This window comes from Antedon mediterranea, chromosome 1 (assembly GCF_964355755.1).
Source record: "Antedon mediterranea chromosome 1, ecAntMedi1.1, whole genome shotgun sequence".
Classification (NCBI taxonomy): Eukaryota; Metazoa; Echinodermata; class Crinoidea; order Comatulida; family Antedonidae; genus Antedon; species Antedon mediterranea.
Window position 1 is genome coordinate 9,511,465 of NC_092670.1, and position 22,042 is coordinate 9,533,506.

The following is a 22,042-nucleotide window of genomic DNA, read 5'->3' on the forward strand; positions in this document are numbered from 1 at the left end:
TTAATTAACTTATTTAGGTTCTATATTTCCAGATTGTAGATTATATTTTTTCTCAATCTTATCTACTGTTTAGTCCATTTACTTTTTTTTTTAATTGTTGGACACTTCCATTTTATTTGGTTATATTTGAGTATAAATAAAGAAACATATTTGTAGCTACCAAAGAATGATTTAATGATATATTACCTGTAACAAATTTTAAAAACAACATCTAATTTAGGCTGAAACTGGTAAGAAACATGTACTGAGGACAAAGGGTATGAATGAAAAAAATGGTTGAGGGCAAAATCTCATTTTATAAATAAAGAAACAAATTTATTGCAATGCAAGATTTATTCAGTTCTGTTTAAAACATACTTTTCTTTTGAAAGAAGAAATAACTAAAGGTATTACTATTAGTAAATTTATGTTTTGTAGTTGTACTAACTAAAAAACATTTCCTGAATGGGAAAAGGGGGAAATTGAAATCTCCTAAATTGGAAATAAGTTTGGTCTGGCATCCAGAATGTATTTTTATAAAAGATTTCCAGCTTTAAACTCTAATTTCAAAGTAGTTCAATAAAACTCTTTTGAAAGCAAAAGTACTGTTATGTGAGTGATATATTAGTTTTACAGTCCAAATGTGACCTTATTTCACACCTTCAGTCCCATTGTGTAGCAATAAACTATTAAAAGCCCTAGTCCAACATTCAATTTCCACAAACATTAAAATAAATACCAAATAATACTAAAAGTTCACTGAAATTAGGGTTAAATTTATATTTGATAACCATTCACAGGCTTTTCATTGATGTTTTTAATATATTGCTTTCTTTATTTTAGGTTGTTTTATTGGGTTTTTTGTGTGTTGCATTACCTAAATAATACCTAAATCTCACAGATTAATTAAATTGCAGTAAATCACTAGGTGGGTAGAGTTTCTCTGTGCCTGTAAATTCATATAATAATAAAATAAGAGTTGGTATAACAATGCTTTTAGAGGCAGATCCAGGATTTTCTAAATGGGGAAAGGGAGCGAGCGCTAACCGATTTACAAATCAAGATTAACAGTTTACTTGAGAAAGCAAACTGAATGTTTGCGAAACGTTGTTGTGTACTATTTTGAGTTTTTGGGAGAAGCCGGCGAACAAAGCGCTGCCTCCTGGTTTCGCCCGAGGCCTTTGGATTTGATTCCTTAAAGGCCAGGTACGGGCAAAACATTTCTATTGATCATACATTCCAATAATTATCAATCTTTAGTTTCCCCTATGTTTCATAAATTTTGGGATTTTATTTGTGTTACAGGAGCTTGTTGAAAATTAGCACTTTCATATCAGTGGGGGGATAGTTCAAATTACACAGTAAAATCTCTATTCTTTTGTACACAAATTTTGAAAATAGAGAGGCATTTTAAAAAGCTATGAAAAATAAACGGTGTGGTAAAAAATGTTATCGGATGACTAAATATAGGCAATATAACTTGAATTTTACATATCTTGTATTTTTATTCAACTTCAGAATTTTATTTTCATGCTATAGCAAAAATTATCCACCGTATATCCACCATCTTTTTTCACCTTCTAAGGAGTCACCAGACATGTTACTTCATTATGTTAACTACCTAACTACTGAAAAAAAGTCTTCCTGGTTTTTTTGGCAGAATTTTGCAAAATTTTGTATTTGACCATATTAGGGAAAATTCAAGGTTTTTCGTCTTGATTTCTGTTACAAATATTTGATTTATGTACAATTAACCAGATATTATATTTAAAATTCATGCCTGTACCTCAGCTTTAAAGCTCTCACTATCAAACTTAATGTGACAAAAAAATGTGATGTGCCCATATATCGATCGACATGATGATGTCATACCACTGCCATATTTAAGCATATAACTACCATGTTTAGGCACATCACACTTTTTTTGTAAAACTAGTTTGATAGTGTAGACAGAGCTTTAATAAATGGTTGAAAAATTGTGTATTTTGGGAAGAATACAGTATCTTCGAAAGTTAGTAAAGTTAACCAATCAAATGCGTTGGATTTCTGTGACACTGACGCACCATCACATACAGTATTTAATCTTTCTGTTTGATGTTTATAAATTCTGCAATTGGCAATATTTTTATTATTGAATTATAGATCGGTTTTATTAATAAATTTGTATTAAAATTACGAATTAAAAAACTGTGGTATGTGGGACATCAAGCATGAATACGTCTTTTACGAAAATATATTTATTCAAATGGCGTAAATAGAAAAAAAAAATATGACGGCAATAAAATGGTAAAGGAAACTACGGTTCAATGACCTTATATTATCCACTAATACCGAAGACAGTTAGTTGCCAGTTGACAGCCTCAATATGCCAATCAAACTATCAAGCCCTGCCATTCAAAACTAAAGACTCATCACTTTGACAAATTGTTCTATTCAGATACTTGGTCCTATCACAGAAAGCTATTCAAGTAAATCTAGTTTAAGAACAAAGTTAACTATTACTGACCTCATTTCATATTGATAGTGGTTTATAATTTTGCTTTTGTGATAAAGCTACTAAATTTGGAGTGATTTTTCATGCAAAATTGTACAAACATACTGAACTCCCAAAGTTGACCCAATTTAAGCTGATACACTTTAATCAAAGTTAATACATTATTAATAATATATTGCGTATACTTATATAAATTCAAAAGCAAAATAATTAAAAGATGTTGTGGGTACCGGTACCTACAGCAAAAATTTAATAAATTTGAAATTGGGAACGTGGGATATTTAAGGTTTAAGAGATTTGTAAAAAATGAGTGAATAAAGAACAGTATTTAAGAGTGAATGAAAGGCTACAATACAAGCTAAAAGAAAAAAAATTACAATACAAGATATTTATAGAATATTTTGTAAAGGTTTTAATAGAAATCTAACTAAACAGCTTAAAAGAAAATCATGCAATTATAATCTGTCTGAACTTCAGTAAGGTAGTAGATCTGTCGCTTGTGATTGGTCGAATTATGTTGTGTAAAGCTAAGTTCTAATACTAGTTACTGTATTAGTAATCCATCCTAAAACATAATATATAATAGCCTCCTACTTTAATAGCAACCCCTTTCTGGGGTTAATATTAGCATAACAAAAAAAATGACATTCAAATAAAAAGTTCACACAATATTTGCACATACGTGGTTGGTTGTGTTGAGGACTTTAAATATTCAAAATCTCATTAAAACAAATGCAATATATGTGACAAGAAAGCGGAAGGGGAAGAGCTGAGGGTGGGATGGGCTAGTTTTTCCAAGTGCCTAGATCAGCTTAGTAATGGTAACCCATTACTCTAATAGAAAACCCACCCTAAAAAGAATAGTGCCCAAGGTTTACCCTAACAGGAACCCAGCTTTATTCTATATACTATACATAATGTAATATTCTTTTAATTAGAATAAAAAGTGAGAACAACGCTCTAAGAATTCAATTTCCATAACCCATGATTATTAATGACTGGAATAGGAAATAAAGAGAAGTATTAAAAAAAGAGGAAAGGCCAAAAAGTTATTAGTACCTATAATAATTGACAATAAAACTAGAAGACCTCGGTAACATGAATAAGTACTTTAATGATTTATACCAAGTATATCAATGTTAAATGTGATGGAATTTAATGTTAAGTGTACTTTACAGATGTCTACGTGAAGTTTTAAGCATATCAGGTAGTCACATTGATTCATGATGTTTATGTAATTACTTATTTCCTAAACACTATTTAGTAACTTGGATACACTATGTCAAACCAATGGCTTTCTATAACGAACTCTCTACTTTTTTAAGGATAAAATGTCGCCCTCAGATCATCACAACTATTTCGTGCATTGTACTCAAAAGAAGACATTATAATAATATTTGTTCTGATATACCGCTTATTGCACAATGCTTCTAAGAGCTTCAAATTATTACCCCGGTCATTTTTTTGATCAAACACGTATGGTAACATACTCCTAAAATGCAGGAGGTAACCAGCGCAAAGTCATGTCTTGACCTAAAACCGGGTACCCCATTTGTACAACCTGAGTGGAGAGAGGCAAACATAAGTAAAGTGCCTAAAGATATGTCCAAAAAAATCTGCCACACACCCTTACAATATTATGCTGGATAATGACCAATCATGTGGTAGTTCCATAGATGTCCACAAATGTTGGTTGTTCGTTAAATTTTGCTTTTTCATTCCCATAAAAGTTTCTAATAGTCTTTTTTTTTTGGATAAATTCAAAATATGTAATCATATTACAGATGAACCAATTCAGGGGATACTTTATAGTAAATAAAATGGAGGACAAGATGTTTTAACACCATGCCCAACCCCTACCCAGGGGACCTCCCTAGGGTCAACACTTGGTAGTTGCATTGGGCTGCTCATGCACTGGGGTCCCTTAAGCACTGGAGCCCTTGGTTTAGCCAGTGAGCACTCATAGCTATTACAGTTTGTTTGGTTCCTTAATGGGGTTTCAGTGTTCACTGAAGAAAACAAATATACTAGATAAAATATGTATTGCAGTGAATTACAATACTACTATTTTGCATCAAAACATTTAAACGAAAACACATGGTAAAGCATACGATGTGAACCTTTGCCTTAAACTGTTTTGGCTGACCCTGCCATGTCTATCAACATCATAGCACCTTCCTGAATTTCAGTTAAATCTGAAAAATGTCACATTATTATTATTTTCGTTGCTGTTCTCCATTGGATCATATCAAAATTATTCTATTACAATTACTGCAGTAAATTTTGATTTTTACTACAGCAACCTCTGTAAAATATGTAATGTGTGTATGATTAAACAAAATAGCTTGTAAAAATAATTGCATAAATAGCCCAAAAAATGTAGTTACTGCAATAACTGCAAAAGAATAATTTTGGCATAGTCCCTAAATTATTACTATTTTATTTCTATTGTCAAGAAAAAAAATTACTATAAATGTTTCTTATTCTATTCTTAGTAAATATAAATCTACCTTTCTAATTGGTCAGAATGATAGCCAATCATCCTAGACTATTAACTTTATATTCACTTCAAATTTACTGCCTATTTTTTTTTTTTATTTAACCTTATTTTACCTTATTTATAGAAGGTGACCCTAATCAGCAGATGCTGACAATCAAGGGGCCCTCATATAAAGATATAAAACAAGACCATGTAGGCAAGGCAGGCCAATTGTAGGTGTATGCGATTTTGGACTGTATGAAGATTTAAGTTGTAGTTATTTTTCAGTAGAACCCCAATTTAAGGGAATAAGAAGCCAACAAGCTGTCCCCTTTATAAATAGGGGTTTTCATTTAATGATAAAACACATTGCCTCTTATTACCCCCTGAAAAGGGATGTCCAAAAGAAAGGGAATTCAACAGTATTGAAAACCACAAAGCTTTTTGTTTATACTATATAGTTTTATTTATTTAAAGAATACTTTCTACCAAGGTAACATGTATTTATTCACAAGTCATCAATTAATAATAGGATTGTTGTGATGTCAATTTGGGTACATGTCTATTGTACTGAACATTATGACTGATTATTAATGCTCTAGATACTCGTCGTTCAAAAGTGCAACACACCTTTTTTATAATTGAAAATTAGGTTAAGTACGAGGGAAATCAGGCAGCACATACCATGCAAGTAATGGTACGTACGTACTTAAAAGTTTCTACCGTGCCAAACAAGGAGACATCGTGTCCTATCTATCTATTTTTGATGACTGATAAACAGTAAACCAGATTATCAGTAATAATTACCCATCAATGGGAAAAAAGAAATAAATTCTATACAATACAGGAAGAAAGTATATAAAGAATATAAAAGAAACTAAAGTGGATCGTTTTCCATAGATATATTGTCGCTAAATCATCCCTGCAGGCAATACATGAAAACTAACAAAAGATTTAAAAGAGGTACGACATCAACAATACAAATGTAAACCGACTATATTTCCGTTCAACAAAACAAGTTCTCCTACGACAAATACTTGTCACGGTATTGCTTTTCTATAACACAAAGATAAAACAAATTTCAATGATAAATTTAGTGTTTCAATTTTGATTAAAAAGTAGGACAGGTTTATTCTAACTAGTGACTTTCGGGTGATGTTATTGATATCTGCCTAAAGCTCTAATAGGCTAGCATTTAAAACCCAGGTTTCTTTACTTGCATTTCCTTTTAGAATAGATTATAAATATGGACATCGACAATTTTTTAAGTAAAATTCTTGCTTCTGGAAGTAATTAAATGGATGAGAAAAATCTTAATATACAGATTTTGTAGAAATTTTAATAAATATACCTAGATGATTTACAAATTAATATTTCTGTAATCTGTGCTTTTTTATGGCTTGTTTTATTGATAAAAAAAAATGAGGCCTCAAAAAGAAGCGGCCTTAAATATGGGTTTTAAAACCACACAGCCTAAGTTTATTTCTACCTAAATTCAAGACAGCATCAACCCTAGTGTTTTATTTTTTCCCACCCCATTAACCTTTTCAAACCCCACCTCCAATCACTTCTTATAGCTACACCTTCACCTCTATAGTATATATTTCCTATTTGATTAATGATTAAAGACAAATATTACGTGTTTCAACAACATTTTCTTGATATATGACTTTAACTTATTTATTCAAAATTAATCAAACTTTGAGTCATATTGTCAATAATTTATTTTTGTTCCTTTTATTTATTCATTTTGTAAAGATAAATGTTCAAGTACAATTACGTGCAGAAGTTGTATATGTGTGCTGCCATATTTTTTGTAAGGCCCTGTTTCTGCTGCCAAGAAAATACCGTATTTATACCGTATTTTTTTGGCAGCAAAAACAGCGCTCATAAAAAAAATACCGTATTTTATATACCATATTTTCCCCACAAAATTTGTGTGGATAAAATACGGTATTTACAAATTTATTCCGTATTTGTTGTACCCTTTTCTGCTGCCAATAAAAAATACCGTATTTTTTTTACCTGTGACATGAGGTCAACATCGTGTTTTTATTTTCTGTCGCTGTCAGCTGTTTTACACACGTGTATAGATATATTCGGCGAAAATGTGGAGCGAAGACGTCACAGTATTTACTATATAAATCTGTGTGGGGAAGGAGGGGGTGGTGAAGCTAAAATGTCCGGCCAACTAAAAGGTAATAAAAGGGACAACCACATTTATAAAGACATTTCTAAAAAAAATAAAGCAGCAGGAGTACGAAGACTTGTCTCCAAGCAAGTAAATTCAAAGCTGAAGAGCCTCGGGGAGGGAACGAATTACTTGTCCCCATTATGATGTTTTCTGTGCTATCACAACATCTCTATCACTAGGGCTAGGCTGTTGAAAGTGAGACGTAAAACTTCCTTTATTGCGACTTTTATTTATCGACCAAATAAATGAATGGCAATTTGGGTAAAAAGGATGAAATTTAACACGACCACCCAAGAAGTATTGTTAGCAGAAACGGGGTACTAAAAAATACGGTATAAAAAATACCGTATTTTATACCGTATTTTTATACCGTATTTTGAGCAGTTGCAGAACAGGCCCTAAGATACTAACACCCTATTAATTAGGTTGGCCAAACAAATGAACTTCCGATAACAACTTGTCCATTATTGAGTGAAGTGTCGGATAAATCGAATACAGTAATCCATTATTTAAAGGATAGTGTCAATCTATATATTAAAAAAATATCTTAAAATAGGCTAGCATCAATAAAGACACCTGAAAATGCATGAGCTTCAATACATTTGCAATACACTATACAAGTCAAGCTGATTGATGAACATCCTTACTTAACTAGTTGAAGTTCACTTAAACAAAGTGCCTATTAAGCCTACCACACAACCGATTCATTTTTTAAAACTCCTCAGAAGTGTTTGTTTTGTTACGCTTTATTAGACCAGATCATTTCTCCAACCTCCTATGAAATTTAAGTTTGCTTAACCCAGCTCGGTCAATGTTTACTTCGACGTTTGAAGTGTCCCTATTTTCTTACGGTCTCTCCACATAGCCTAGTTTTCGAGCAAAGTTGAAATCGTATTTATTACCAAGATAATTAGTTTCTCGCGCAAACATGAAGTCGCTCAAGTTGTAATTGAATCACAAGTAAGAATAAGATGAATATTGTGATCTTATGTAACTGCTAAATGAGAAATGATATGACTTCTATCCTACATTTTTCATATCTTTTATTGCCTACACAACTTATTTTATAACGAGTGTGCTACATTAAGGTACTTAGTCTTAGAATAACGTAAGAATATAGATTACAAAAATATAGTAAGTATAACGCTATTCAGTAGCATACTTTTTTTAAATATAAAGAATAGAGGTATCATCATCATTTTTTAATAGCAGACTTAGAAACTAAAATAAACTTTTAACAAAATAAGCATTTTGATTTTAAACAATAGCTTTCAGATTTTTCTTTTTTAGTGAAGGATTGAAGGTAAAAAAAACATATTGGCACTTTCTGTAGAAACATGGGCTTAAAGGGTGACTCCAGGTTTAAAATTATATTTGAAAGCATAATGATAAAACCCCACTTGCTTTACAGTGGTGAAAAGTGGAGTAATATGACAACAACCTTTTTTTTGGTGCTACAAATGCCAGTGCTATTTAATTAATATATAATGAATTAAAATGTTAAATATTCGTGTGTAAATGTGTATGCTTCTTCAAGCTATATAGTTAGTTTATAAAAGTGCCAAAAATTTGCATAAAAAAATGTAAATTTGTTTTAATTTCTGATCACAAATATAATATGCTTATTTTTTATATTAAGGATTACTGTAAGCTCTGTCTACACTATCAAACTTTATGTGAAAAAAAATGTGCCCATATATGGTCACGATGACATCATATCACTACCATATTTGGGCACATCACATAAAGTTTGATAGTATAGATAGAGCATTAGACACTTTTAGCTTTAGAGAGATCCTTTAATAATTGCATTCTAAAAATATCTGCAATATTACGTGAAACTGTTGAAAAACCTTGAGAATCGCGAAGTTGAGAGAAAATCGGTGCAATTAATTACGTACCGTACGTATTAATACGTAAAAGATGATTGCTAGACACAATATCAAGAAGGGTAGGGGCCTACTTTTCTATCGTGACTAACAAAAATCTACACACGCTCGTGTCGCTAGTGGAACTAACTTTTTGACCTACATTGGTAAACAATTAGAACATTACCTTCAAATGCTAATATTGAAAGGATCCAAAAAGAGATTCCTATCATCAAACGAATTACTATTAAACACTTATTCAATGCATATTATTTAGGTCAATTACTTGTGGAAGTAAGTTAAGTTGCCCTGAACAAATGTACTAATACACTTGTCATTGTTTTCAATCACATTTCTAAGTCAATATGAACATTTAAAACAACACAACAGATGAATGGCAGTGAAGGTGCGAATTACAAGGCTCAGACACGTTATGAGGCCTAGCCTGGGTACAGACACTTAACCCAATTACTTGGTACAGCACGCAAATAAAACCTTGAAAATTTACTATCTAAATGAGATAGCAAAAGAATTTTAAAGACTAAATTAGAGTCAAATATTTATAGTCTAGAAAGTGTTGATAACAAGTTAGTCTGTCTAGTCATTCTAAATATACCGTAATTTATGTATAGTAGAGCCCTCTATTCATGGGACACCTCTATTAAGGGGACATACTTTATTAAAGGGACATCTCTATTAAGGGGACACCTCTATTAAGGCGACACCTCTATTAAGGGGAAACACTCTATTAAGGGGAAACACTCTTTATTAAAGGGACACACTCTATTAAGGGGACACCTCTATTAAGGGGAAACACTCTATTAAAGGGACACACTCTATTAAAGGGACACCTCTATTAAGGGGACACACTCTATTAAGGGGACACACTCTATTAAGGGGACACACTCTATTAAGGGGACACCCTCTATTAAAGGGAAACACTCTATTAAAGGGACACACTCTATTAAGGGGACACCTCTATTAAGGGGAAACTCTCTATTAAGGGGACACACTCTATTAAGGGGACATTTTCAGTAGAACCTTTCTTATCCCCAAAACAAAATCTTATAAATAATTGCATAATCAGATTTAAACAAAATATAGTTACCATAGTAACAGTAGAATAGTTTGGACATGGTTAAAATAATAGGTAAACAAAATTAAAACATTTAAGAAAACAATATTGTAATAATAATTATAATTATAAACCACAGAATACTTTCTCTTTAATATATTAAAAACATCCTTTTTATTGGTCATGTTGCTAATAAAAATTAAGTTTAAATTGTTGTTGTTTAGAAAATATAAATATACTACAAATCATACAAAAAAGAAAAAAAAACTTCCGACCGGTAACAGTAATAAGGAAGCAGTAATTGCATACACACCACGAGTTGACCTACTTATACCATCAAAATTGATACTAATTCATTATATTACACAGTACTAGAGGTAATATTAATTCACTATCATTTCCAGATAAATAGGCCATTTCTAGTAATCTTCCTGTCATGTGGCCTTATATACACCCTTAACTTTTGGTTTTATCTCTCAAGAGACTTATTTTAAGCAGGCAAGTAAGAAATATAGGTTCCAAATAAACTGGGTTGCTTACAGCAAGTGGGCGGCATGTCCTGTTGGAGTTAGCAGTAATTTAAAAAGTGGGTAGCTAGCTAAAACCTGAGTTCTGTTGACTGAAAGCACCCAGTGATGTGTCCATCAATCATCCATCTGTCAACGGATCAATCTCCTAGTGAGTCAGTATTACTCACTATAATACTAATATTAATAATACCATATAACAAGTAATATATTGATATCCTCCCACAAACAAGAACCAATTGATGATAATAATATTAATATAGTAGACCTTTAAAGGACACAATTATTCAGAGGACACTCCAATTCAGAGGACACCTCTATTCAGAGGACACCTCTATTCAGCAGACACTCACTAATATTAAGGGGACACTACCAAGACAATATATGTTTCAAAATAAGTGTACTAGCTACAGTAATCCCTATTCAGAAGACATCATTTATTAAGGGGACATTTTGTTGTCCCGAAGGTGTCCTCTTAATAGGGATTTTACTGTCTAATAATTTGCTATCCAATACTACTTTTGATTTGATCTTAATCAATTTATTTTATTGAATATACTTGAATTAAAATTTTAAGAAAACATTGATTGGGTTGAGCGAAAAAGGAATATGATGATTTTAAATTGAATATTAAAACTGTTGACAGTAATCTTATACACGAGGTGTTGTATCTTATACATCATGTTTTCCATAAAATGAGCAATTTTTTTAAAATTAACCAATTACCAGTAGTTTTAATGATGCAATTTGTGAATTATCTACAAATGCGTTCAATCGATTTAAGCAAGCAACAAAATGTCTTGTGGCAAATGAAAATTGGTGGAAATTCAAGTCACGGAACATGATTAAGTTTTAATGATTAATACTATTAAAGACTAGATTCTTCTTTGCTCTTGACTGCAAAATTTAATTCAGCATAACATAACGTTTATTAGTACTAATGTACCAACGGTATATAAGTTCATTGACCTTGAAGTCCTTCAATCAAAAACACTTAAACTTGAAACCATCCCTAAATAATACGACTTAGATCTCCGATACTCCTGGCACGATTAAAATATTTGACCACGGGAATAATGGATTACAGAAATTAAGCGGTTCTAACGTCGTCACGGAGGGTGTAGATTGGATTGACTGTACGCTGAATCAGTGGCAGCGTGAACCACTTGGCAGACAACCAAAGTGAACTAGTTTTCGCATGCAATTGGCCTATTTACTCAAGGTACGTCGACGGTCTGTTTAGCTTCTGTGCATTTCAAACGTCGGCAAAAATATAAACGTATTTTGACATGTTACACAAATTATAATCACATTACCCCATTTTATGTTCAATCTATCATGTTTGTACATGTACTTGCTACTAATAAGTATAAGATCATAAGTCATGACGTATAATATCTATAGACTGTACTAGATCTTTATGATTAAATCAGCAATCAGAACTTAGTATACACTCAATGGCGTATCAGGGGGAATTTGACGTAACAGAGGGTAAGTGATTGCGCCAGCAATTTCCAATACCTTTCACCAATTGTTCTACGATTTTATCTTCATCTATTCAATCTACAAATTCATGGGGAGAAAAGTTCAATGTTGATAATTTAAGATTTAAAGTATGGTATGTTTTTTATTTAATTAACATTTGACATTAAACAAACACTTTGAAGATTGTCGGTTAGTCGTATACGTGATGCATTGATCACAGAACGATCTGTACAAATCGCCCGTATGTAACATTTTAAAAACCATTACTGTCTTTGTTTGAAGACGTTTTAAATTTTTTTGGGTTTCTCTGTTGAATTTAAAATAGACCATTTTATTAGTTATAGTTAAAATAATATTTTATAGTACTCCTACAAGTGCAACAAAGCATATCTGAAGTGTAATAATAGTTGTGTTATAAATGTCTATTTGAAGTTCATTTCACCAGAAAGTGTCCCCTGAATAGGGGTTTCTTAATAAGCAACTTTGTTAATCTCCGTCACTTTCCTTTCAAATATTATTGGTTATAGTAATGGATTGAAAGAGCCTTAAAAAAGTGAAATCAATAACTGTTCAAATATTAATTATTAATAGAATAGTACAGAGAGACATGTTATAAACAAAACTATCCCGATATTTTTGCATTAAAATTTGCATTCTGTAATGGCATACAAAAAGGCGACCAATTTAAATGTTTTAACGGTTTATTTGAGGATGCCATCCAGTTATTTTCCCGTTACTGCTTTTAAAGGAAATAGCAGAAATTTGTTGAAACAACTATGCTCTCAATCGAAACAGGCCTTAACTGGTACTGTATACTACTCATTTTTTAAGGATTCCATTTTATTTTATTTCAACTTTATTAATTCTTGATTAAAATTGTATATAATAGTTAACCATAAAATTGCCAACAGGAACTGGGTCCCGGTAATGACCTACTATCGTAACTACAAGTACAACATTTCTGCAAGAGTGAAGAACTTTACTTGCCAAGCGTTCTCGTAAAGCGTACATTTACAAAATATAAATCGTAACTCTGAAAGAAACACAATCATACAATTGTTGTTCATTTTCAATTCAAAGAATGTTGATTCAGTATAAAGCATAAATAGTGCAAAAGGGTGGTAAAGAAAGTCAATATCGGAATCCTTTATACAATAGCTGACATGAAGGTAACTGTGAAAGTAGAGGTCGTTGGAAGGGCAACCACAGTTAAGAAGGTAGATGAGACCTATTGAACAGCACTTGTCACAATACAATACAACTTTATAATAACTGTACAACTAATCTGGTTATTCTAAGTCAATTATTAACATTATCAACAATTCTGTACACATTTTTAACATTTTGGACAAATAGTACATCAAAACTCTTTGACATAGTAACTTGTTGATAGCGAAAGGCGTTCTTCAGGTGAGTTTTCAATCAAAGGTTTTTAAGGGGAGTGATGACAGGAAGGGAAACCATGATAAAAAATAGAAAGGGGTTTTTTAACATCGTCCACTTTTATTGTAATACGCTGTAATATTTAACAATTCATATAAAGTAAAACCTCTCTGTTTGGAACACCCCTTTTCAGGGGACACTTTCCTGTGACATGAACGAGGGAAAATATATGTTTAACACTACAACCAATATGCAATAAAATTTATAAAATATATATTGCTTTAAAGAAAAGAATTGTTTTGAATTTAAAATTGAACTAAAATTAAAAAACACAGATGCCGAAAATAAAAAGGCTTCATATCCCTGTCTAACTGTAATATATTTTGCTTTTTTTTTTTATTACAAATTTTTTTAAATTCAAATACAGTATAGTGTGTATATATATATAATATAACAACCTTATGGATTTTCAAACAGTACTAAGCTTTTTCTGGATGTCAGAGGCTAGATGTCAGAATGTCAATCAATCAAATTGAAACCTTTATAGACAAATGGCTACCAATAGTCATGAATTGCTTGCAACCCTGCCCTACTTAATATTAGCAACACTTTTTTACTGACTTTATTCAACTATGAGCTGGGATTTTCATGCCCCATTAATCAATTTCGGATGATGTCCAACTTTGTTAATCTCCGGTCATAAATCATTTTTTTTTACAATAGATTTTGCAATTTATATTAAACTTGTTTGAAAAGCCAATGCATAGTTGTTGATATTTACCATCCTGATAAGAGTTTTCTATAACAATGGTTGCTTCCTATAAATATATATTACACAACTTTTTTGTTAAGTTTTATACTGTTGACATGTGCAATTTGTATTACTAACAAGAGATTAGCTATCTATCTAGGTTTGATTAACCAACTAATACAAATATATTTCATGTAAATATTTTAAATAATAAAATATTTAAACCTACTACTAGTTTAGAAACTTTAACCCACCAGTACACAGAGTTTCCTAACTCATAACATTTTTATTTTTTTTTTTATTTACTATAATATAAATGCCAGTTCACTAAAAAAATAATTGAAAATGTTCTGAGGTGTATAAATATGCAAAGTTAAACAATCATTTTAGCAAAGTGAAATGTTAACTATCTTCATCAAGCAATAAAAATGATTAACAAAAGCCCAACAAAACTTTGCACACATTATCAACATATTCCATTATCCAAAAGTAGGATTAACCCATTAAAAAAAAGAATTAAATGAAGAACTGCCACAACAGGTGCTAAGCATACACTTACATTAAATGATTTTCCATATACCTTGGAGCAAACATTATATATCTATTACCTTCAAGCTAACTTCCTAAACTGATTTCAAAGTCAAAAATTCAATGATTAATAACGGCAATAAATCATTACATCATAAACACTACCATCAAATACAATATAAATGGTATGGCTAGTGGAGACATTGGGTTAAGCTCTCAGGAAATGGGCTAAAAAACCATGAAGAGTAGCACCCAGATACTTCTGGACTAATTAACATTTTTTAGCAATGAGTTCTAAGATTTGTTGTTAAGTAGTGTACAAATCTGCTCAAGTATTTCCTGTGCTCATTGAATTATTGTCAACAAACTTGAGAGATGTGGACAAAAAAAAGGTAATAACTTACATTCGCCAGCAAGAGTTCAAATGTTCTTGGCTAGCAAGCAAACTTTATAAAGTTACACATGTGAAAGTTTATTTGCTGATTGTTTTTGATACACCTTCAGAATGAAAGGTTTAATTACTAAATATTAAACTACTTGGTAGTCTGAATCTAAAATGTCTCGAAAACAATCAGTTGTATAAAGTGTAAACTGGTTACAGATATGAAACGAAAACAATCTCAAAGCATTTAGAAATTTAAGTTTTAAGAAAACCTGAAGAACTTTAAAAGTTGAAATATGCATTATATTTTTCGTTTGATTTTTTAAGTTTTAACAAGGAATATTTTAATATCCTACAAGATTCTGAATCAGTTTTATTTGTTTTGCTCAAAGATAAGTTAAATGAATAAACAAATAATTTAGAAATTTCCAAGTTAAAAAAGTAAACAAACTTAACTATACTACTTTGACAACTGGTTCTGAATCTAAAAATAAACAATTTAAAAACAAGGGGTTTTTTTTTTAAAGTAAAGGTGAATAAAGTTCCCAATAAAAATGAAACATTCGTAAGAAAAAAACGTTTAAAAGACTAAACAATTTTTTTTTCTCAATAAAGAAAATTATAATATTAATTGATTCTAAAATATATCAGTTTTATTAAGAAAATAAAGGTGAAAAATTTGTACAAATGGAAAAGCAAAATAATTTAAAAAACCTAAAAACACTTACTGCAACCTTAAATTTTCCTAGAATTAATGAGATTTAAAAAGTTCTGTTACTTCTTCAAGATTTCCTGGCATGTGCCAAAATAGTTTGGTATAAAACACAATTGAGCATAATCCCAGAATTTAACATAAATGTCTTGATAAAAGTTTGGTTTTTTTTTATAATGGTAAATATGTCGCAGTGACATTTTGTCGGCAGGAAGCAATTGCCTATTTATTTGATAACAGGGCACTAATCCGACTGACTCGTCGTAAGCTTGCGAAGGAGTGCAAAACCTTATATAAAGGTTCGACTATGAGTTGTCAGCTTATTATTGTGTTGACAATCTTTGGGGATGAACTAACCTGAGGTTTGAATCAACTTTTTGAAGGACTTCAACAAAACAGGTAAGATTATCTGATTTAGATTTTACCAACAATATTATATATTATTACTACCAGTATAACCATAATTTTTTTTTTTTTAAATGTTGAATTTTTATTTGGGTTGAATCAACTTTTTGAAGGACAACAAAACTGGTAAGATTATGTGATTTAGATTTTAGAATTTAACAAAAATAATACGGTATATATTATTACTATTATCATAGTCATTATAATATTTATTACAAACAGGTAATTTAGAGTTTATTATCATAATCATTGTTTTAATATACTACATTTTAAATTCTGATTTGTCACGGATAAACATTTTTAATAACTTCAAACAGGTAATAAAATTATTTAGATTTTATAATTTACCAAAAATACTAATACATCATTCTAATAATTAGTCATAATTAATGTTTCCAAATATTAAATTGTTATTTGCTTTGGTTAAAAAGGTTAATGCTATGTATTCTAAGATTTAAAAAAAATATATGATAATATAGGACAGACTTTTTTTTAAAGTAATGGAAGCAAACAAGCTTAATTTATATAACTTTGTAGCATTCTCTGCGAAAAACTTGCGTTATAACAGTAGATAAATGCATGTCAGTATAAGTTCACTAACACTTACCATAAAACAAAAGGTGATAATGTTAAGTAGAGGCCAGGAGAAAGTGTTGGAGACCTCTTTAGTAGTTTTAGGCCTGTTTAACATTCGTTTACCTGACGTTTGTTACTAAACGAGCACAAGAATAACCTTCTCATGAATACAGTACATGCGGGCATCATCAGTATTCAAATCATAGTTGAAAGTATGAAAAATCGCATTCAAATTTACCTACATTTTAAAACTTTGAGTGAATTAAATAATCATTTCTATGAATGGTCTACTTTATTCAATAAACGTGTTAGGCTATGTTAGCGGAACAGTGATTTTCCACATTTTTAGACCAATTTCATAGATTTAATCTCTTAAAGTAGTAGGTGGTTATAGGAAAAGGAAAAATCAGTAGCCTACTGACTAAATTAGAGGCCCACTCTCTAAATCACTAACAGCTTATCATCTAATCAGTAGCCTACCACATAAATCAGCAACCCACTGTCTAAATAGGTAACCAACCCTCTAAATGAGTAGCCTACTGTTAAAATAGCTAAATGAGTACTCTATAATAATTGGCAAGAGTGGCAGGTATTACTGTTTTTGATTCAGAAATAGTCAGTGAAAAAAGATCAGAAAACAAATTGCTATCTTGATCACATCCTGATATTTAAGACTATGGACATATGGGTTTATAATGGAATAAATACATAGATTATTTGTGGGATAAAGTAAGTATGTTTGTGGTTTATGATATTTGGCAGCATGGGCAGGTGAACTTTTCAACTTGCATTCATTTGTTAATACCGGGTTTACATTAGATGACCATAAGATAGAGTATTTCTGTAGTGTTTAATATACCCCAGTGAGGTTTTTGTTCTTGATAAACATGATCAAATATTCCTTTTAACTGGTTATGTGATACAATGTATATTAAAATTCTGGTAATTAACGAGCATTTGACTTGCGTAACAGCCACTATTGGTCAATACTTGAGAGTTCTTTTCACACAACACCGGATATGAAGACACATGAACAGGTTTTAACTATTGCAAACAAGTGGATCATATTTATAGATGTTTAATTTCACGATAAACCACAATGTCGCTTTACCTATGTCTTACAAATGAGAACATACTGGATTGCAATGTCCATTAAATTCACAATTCGCATCAGTGGCAGGATTATGGATTTTTGAAATAATGGAAATGGTAGTATAAATAGTACTGCATTTTTTATTTATTTATATTTAATACCATCGTTAATGAGGGTGGCCTATTCAGTGAACTGATCATATACGCAAACCACTATCCAATAATATTTACAAAATTATTTCATCTGGGTGTATCCTTCATACCCAATTGGTTAATTTCATGTATTTTAGCTGCATGCATGGATGTAACTGTGCTGGGTGGAGGTGGGCAGAAACATCCACCTTTAAAGTCTTCCACTAACCCTAAAGATTATTTTCTAAGGTTTTCCATCAAGCAACCTAAATTCATCTGTATAATCAACTAAGAAACATCTGGGTACCTGGAAATACTGTTTTACTTTTTCCATCTAGTTTGAAATAGCTGCTGACTTGAGATTTCCACAATTATGACCGCACCACCTACCCTATCTTCCCAACCAAACCCTTAATAATTATTTTTTATGAATACCCGCTGAATCAAATAAAAAACGCAACGAATAAACAAGTATGGGACTCAATAATTTGATGAGGACGTGATGTGAACAATTTTCTTTAATTGGATGTAAAATATTATTTATTTACCGTATTGGATTTGTTTTACTACACATAGTTGAGTTGAATCCTAAACCACAAATGATACTATTATTAGAAATATCGACGTTGGAATTTGTGGAGCCTACATTTTAAAGCCAGTTCAATTCTCATTTATAGCCAAACGATAGCTTAGTTACAAGCTCAAAGTCTATACACACGAATTACTGAATGAAAGAAAACTAGGACAGAATAAATCTTTGCAAACATAAGAATCAATGAAAACACGTACAGCAGTTTACTTTTAACTCAAATAATTATTGTTTTGCTATACTGATTGGTATCATAATACTTAAGATATTAAATTAGGCCTAGATAAACATGGAAAAGCAAAGTGTAGTTGTCAGTACGTTAAATAGGTCATTTGAGCCATTGCATAATAGGTGGTGTTAACATAACTGATATGTGTTCGTACAGTTAGGCCTCCCACTAACATCTTTTTAGTAGAGCGAGGTTATGGCCCTAGATGATGACTGTGAGATCCTGCTAAATGCTTAATTTAATTTTGTTTGTTCTGCAAGTGGTTCTTGATTGAGAAGACCGTTTAAGTCAATCAATAAATGTAAACTAAGAACCGAGTCCCACTTGATAGTCGTCAAGGTTGAGCGTGATCATCTAATCAAGAAAGGGAAATTAATGGAAAAGAATCTATTTGTTCGGAAGCATCTGGCCCTGTGGTTTAATTACTCCTTGTACATCATTATAGTGTTCCAATTGCTTACAATTCAAAACACCACGAACCAAACATTGGAAAGAAATTGAATTCATAAAATATTCATATATCCCTCCTCCTTTTTGCTGTTGGTTTGGGTCTTGAAATAAAATAAAATTTTTAAAATAAAATACTAATATTATTATATATTATGAAATTATTATTATGAAATAATAAAGACAAAATTCATTACAGTATTAAAGCTTGGTGGTTTCCCTAGGCATTGCCAGTTCGCTGTACTGTATCAAAGCATCATAGACAAATTCTGTAATACAGTGCCACATATGTATCAATCATATGCGACACCTGTATCATAGTCTGAACTAAACTTAACATAATACAGGCGTCACACGTGATACATTGGAAACTGTGTTACAGAATTATTTATGATTAGTTATGATACTGGATAATATATTATGCCATACAGTATGTGGAGATACAGGACAGAGAATCGGGTACCAAATTAAACGGTGGTCTCTGCACAGTCTGGAAAAAACTATGATTTCAAGGATCAAAACCCACAGAGTCTAGATGGCACTGAATCTATAACAAATGTAACCTATCGGCCTAATATCAGCTAGCACTCAGCATACCCACTCAAACTACTAAAGTCCAGTCTTCTTGGAAAAATAACAAAATGTAGGTCTTGTATAAACAAGCGACTTATGTACACTTGCAAAGGTCTGAATATTTCCCCCTGATGATAAAAACATAGGATGACTATGTGGTTAAAATATGTTAAATGTTTTAATCTAAATTGCACTCCATGACAGACATGACTAGATACTAAACATTAAAGACTGTATTGGCGACACAAACCAACAATGTTGTTGGTAGGCTAGATGAGTGCCGCTGACCTGGATATATCAATAATAGCCTATTCTCCTTGCCGAGTGGAAAACTTGAAAATAGAAAATTCATTGAACATCCTTCTCAATAAATGGTACAGTCTGCAAACCATGTCCTCAAGTGGGAGAATCTACACAAACAACCATCATGATTTTTTTTCGAGATATTGAAAATAGTAATTGAATAAACTGGTTTTGTCCAAGTAAGCTAGGCATAAAATAGACACTATACCCTACTATAATAGGAGACATATGGTATGCTATCCAAACCAATAGGGTGGGTGTCATTCTGCTAAATAAATCCAAACAAACAGTTTCATTTTACATTACATATCTGTGAGAAAAAGATACAGTGTCAATTAATTAAAAACACTTTTTTTACACAAATGCCAAAGTGAGAAAGCAAGCCGTGTGGTATTTTAAATGAGGTTGCATTTAATTTTTAGTAAAGTTAACAAAAGAGCAAGGAATCTAATCAATAAACACATTTATATTCTAAAAATTGTATCAAAGTATATTTTTCTACAATAATATATTAACAATTTAATTCATAGTTTGAAAAAGACTAGTTTAAAAATGGGCACTTTTAACCCTATTGAAATTATACTATAACCGTGGCGCTAACGAATGTCCAATTTTACCACATGCAAAGTTTTAATAGGTAATTAATAAATCAGCCCATAGAAATAAACCTATACACTTGTCAATTAATTATGTACCACTAGACATTGGTATGTAAAATATAAAATATCTTGGAATTTGCTGAATGGTTGACTTTTGAACAATTTCATGTATGTAGTATATGGATATAGATACTGGACATTTAACAAAATTCTCAGTAATGAAAAGATATTAAAAGGGAGTTTTTGAGTTGTGGTATTTTAGGGAAATGCTTCATATACTTGACAGAACCATGTCAAGAATGTAAATTAAGAATAGATTTGAGGGGATGGGGGTTCAATTCAGCACAAATTTGTGCAATTTTAGCAAAAACTAAAATGTCTTTAAATCCAGATTTATCTTGAATTAGGAGGTAGGATTATACTCAAACATGGGTTTATTTATTTATTTTTGGTGATGATCATATTTTAATGATGAATAAAAAAATATATTGTATGATATAGTTTAATAATAATATAATATTGATAAGGATAGCATAGATAGATATCACTACAAGTGCTTGATATGGGCACAAAGAAGGTCCAAATTAGATAAGTCACTAAATGACCAACATTTTGAAATAGTATAATGACATAAAAGAATGCAGATAATCTTAAACCAATCAAAACAATAGGATCATGACAAGAAAAAAAATCAACCAATTAGAAAAGGGCTTAGTGGTAACAAATGAAATAACTCCAAACAAGGCCAGCTATTAGCCTAATCCAGCCGCAGTACATCAATGAGTGGAGAAGATCTGACCTTGGCTCTGATTGGTTGAAAGTTAATGTGACTGACAGATTTTGAGAGGCTGATTAAAAAACAGGAAGCCCTAAAATATGCCAACTGAACGATGCAGGACAAATTGCTTTAATCCAAAATAAAAATCACTTTCAGTTAATTGTAGATAATCCGAGTTTTAATTATTTACCTAGTTTTTTGTTCTTCTCTAGCCCCATAACCTCAATGGCAAAGTACACTTCACTATGTTTTACCCTGATATCCATCTGTACCTACAGATATAGGATTAGTTTCTGGCATTTTACATATTTCTGTCGCCCAGTTTATTGACCCCAGAGAATGTATTTATATCCTGATGATAAAAAACTTAGCATGATAATTTGGAAATCATCTGCCTAAGATATTGCATGAATCACTGTCTTTAAGTCTTGGCCTAAATCCTATTCTAACTTCACCTATTAA

At 31.2% G+C, this 22,042-nt stretch overlaps 3 protein-coding genes across 8 annotated transcripts in view; 2 read left to right on the forward strand and 1 right to left on the reverse strand.

The window, feature by feature from the left end:
* LOC140055996 (tRNA endonuclease ANKZF1-like) overlaps positions 1 to 22,042 on the forward strand; it is a 344,549-nt gene that overhangs the window by 115,987 nt on the left and 206,520 nt on the right. The gene's annotated exons all lie outside the window — the stretch shown is intronic.
* LOC140055646 (SWI/SNF-related matrix-associated actin-dependent regulator of chromatin subfamily D member 1-like) overlaps positions 1 to 22,042 on the reverse strand; it is a 125,759-nt gene that overhangs the window by 72,522 nt on the left and 31,195 nt on the right. The gene's annotated exons all lie outside the window — the stretch shown is intronic.
* The window catches only part of LOC140055683 (steroid 17-alpha-hydroxylase/17,20 lyase-like), a 38,551-nt gene continuing 27,932 nt past the window's right edge, over positions 11,424 to 22,042 (forward strand). Inside the window, exon 1 of the mRNA XM_072101082.1 lies at positions 11,424 to 11,838. The gene's annotated coding sequence lies outside the window, so the exon portion shown is untranslated. The remainder of the gene's footprint in view (positions 11,839 to 22,042) is intronic.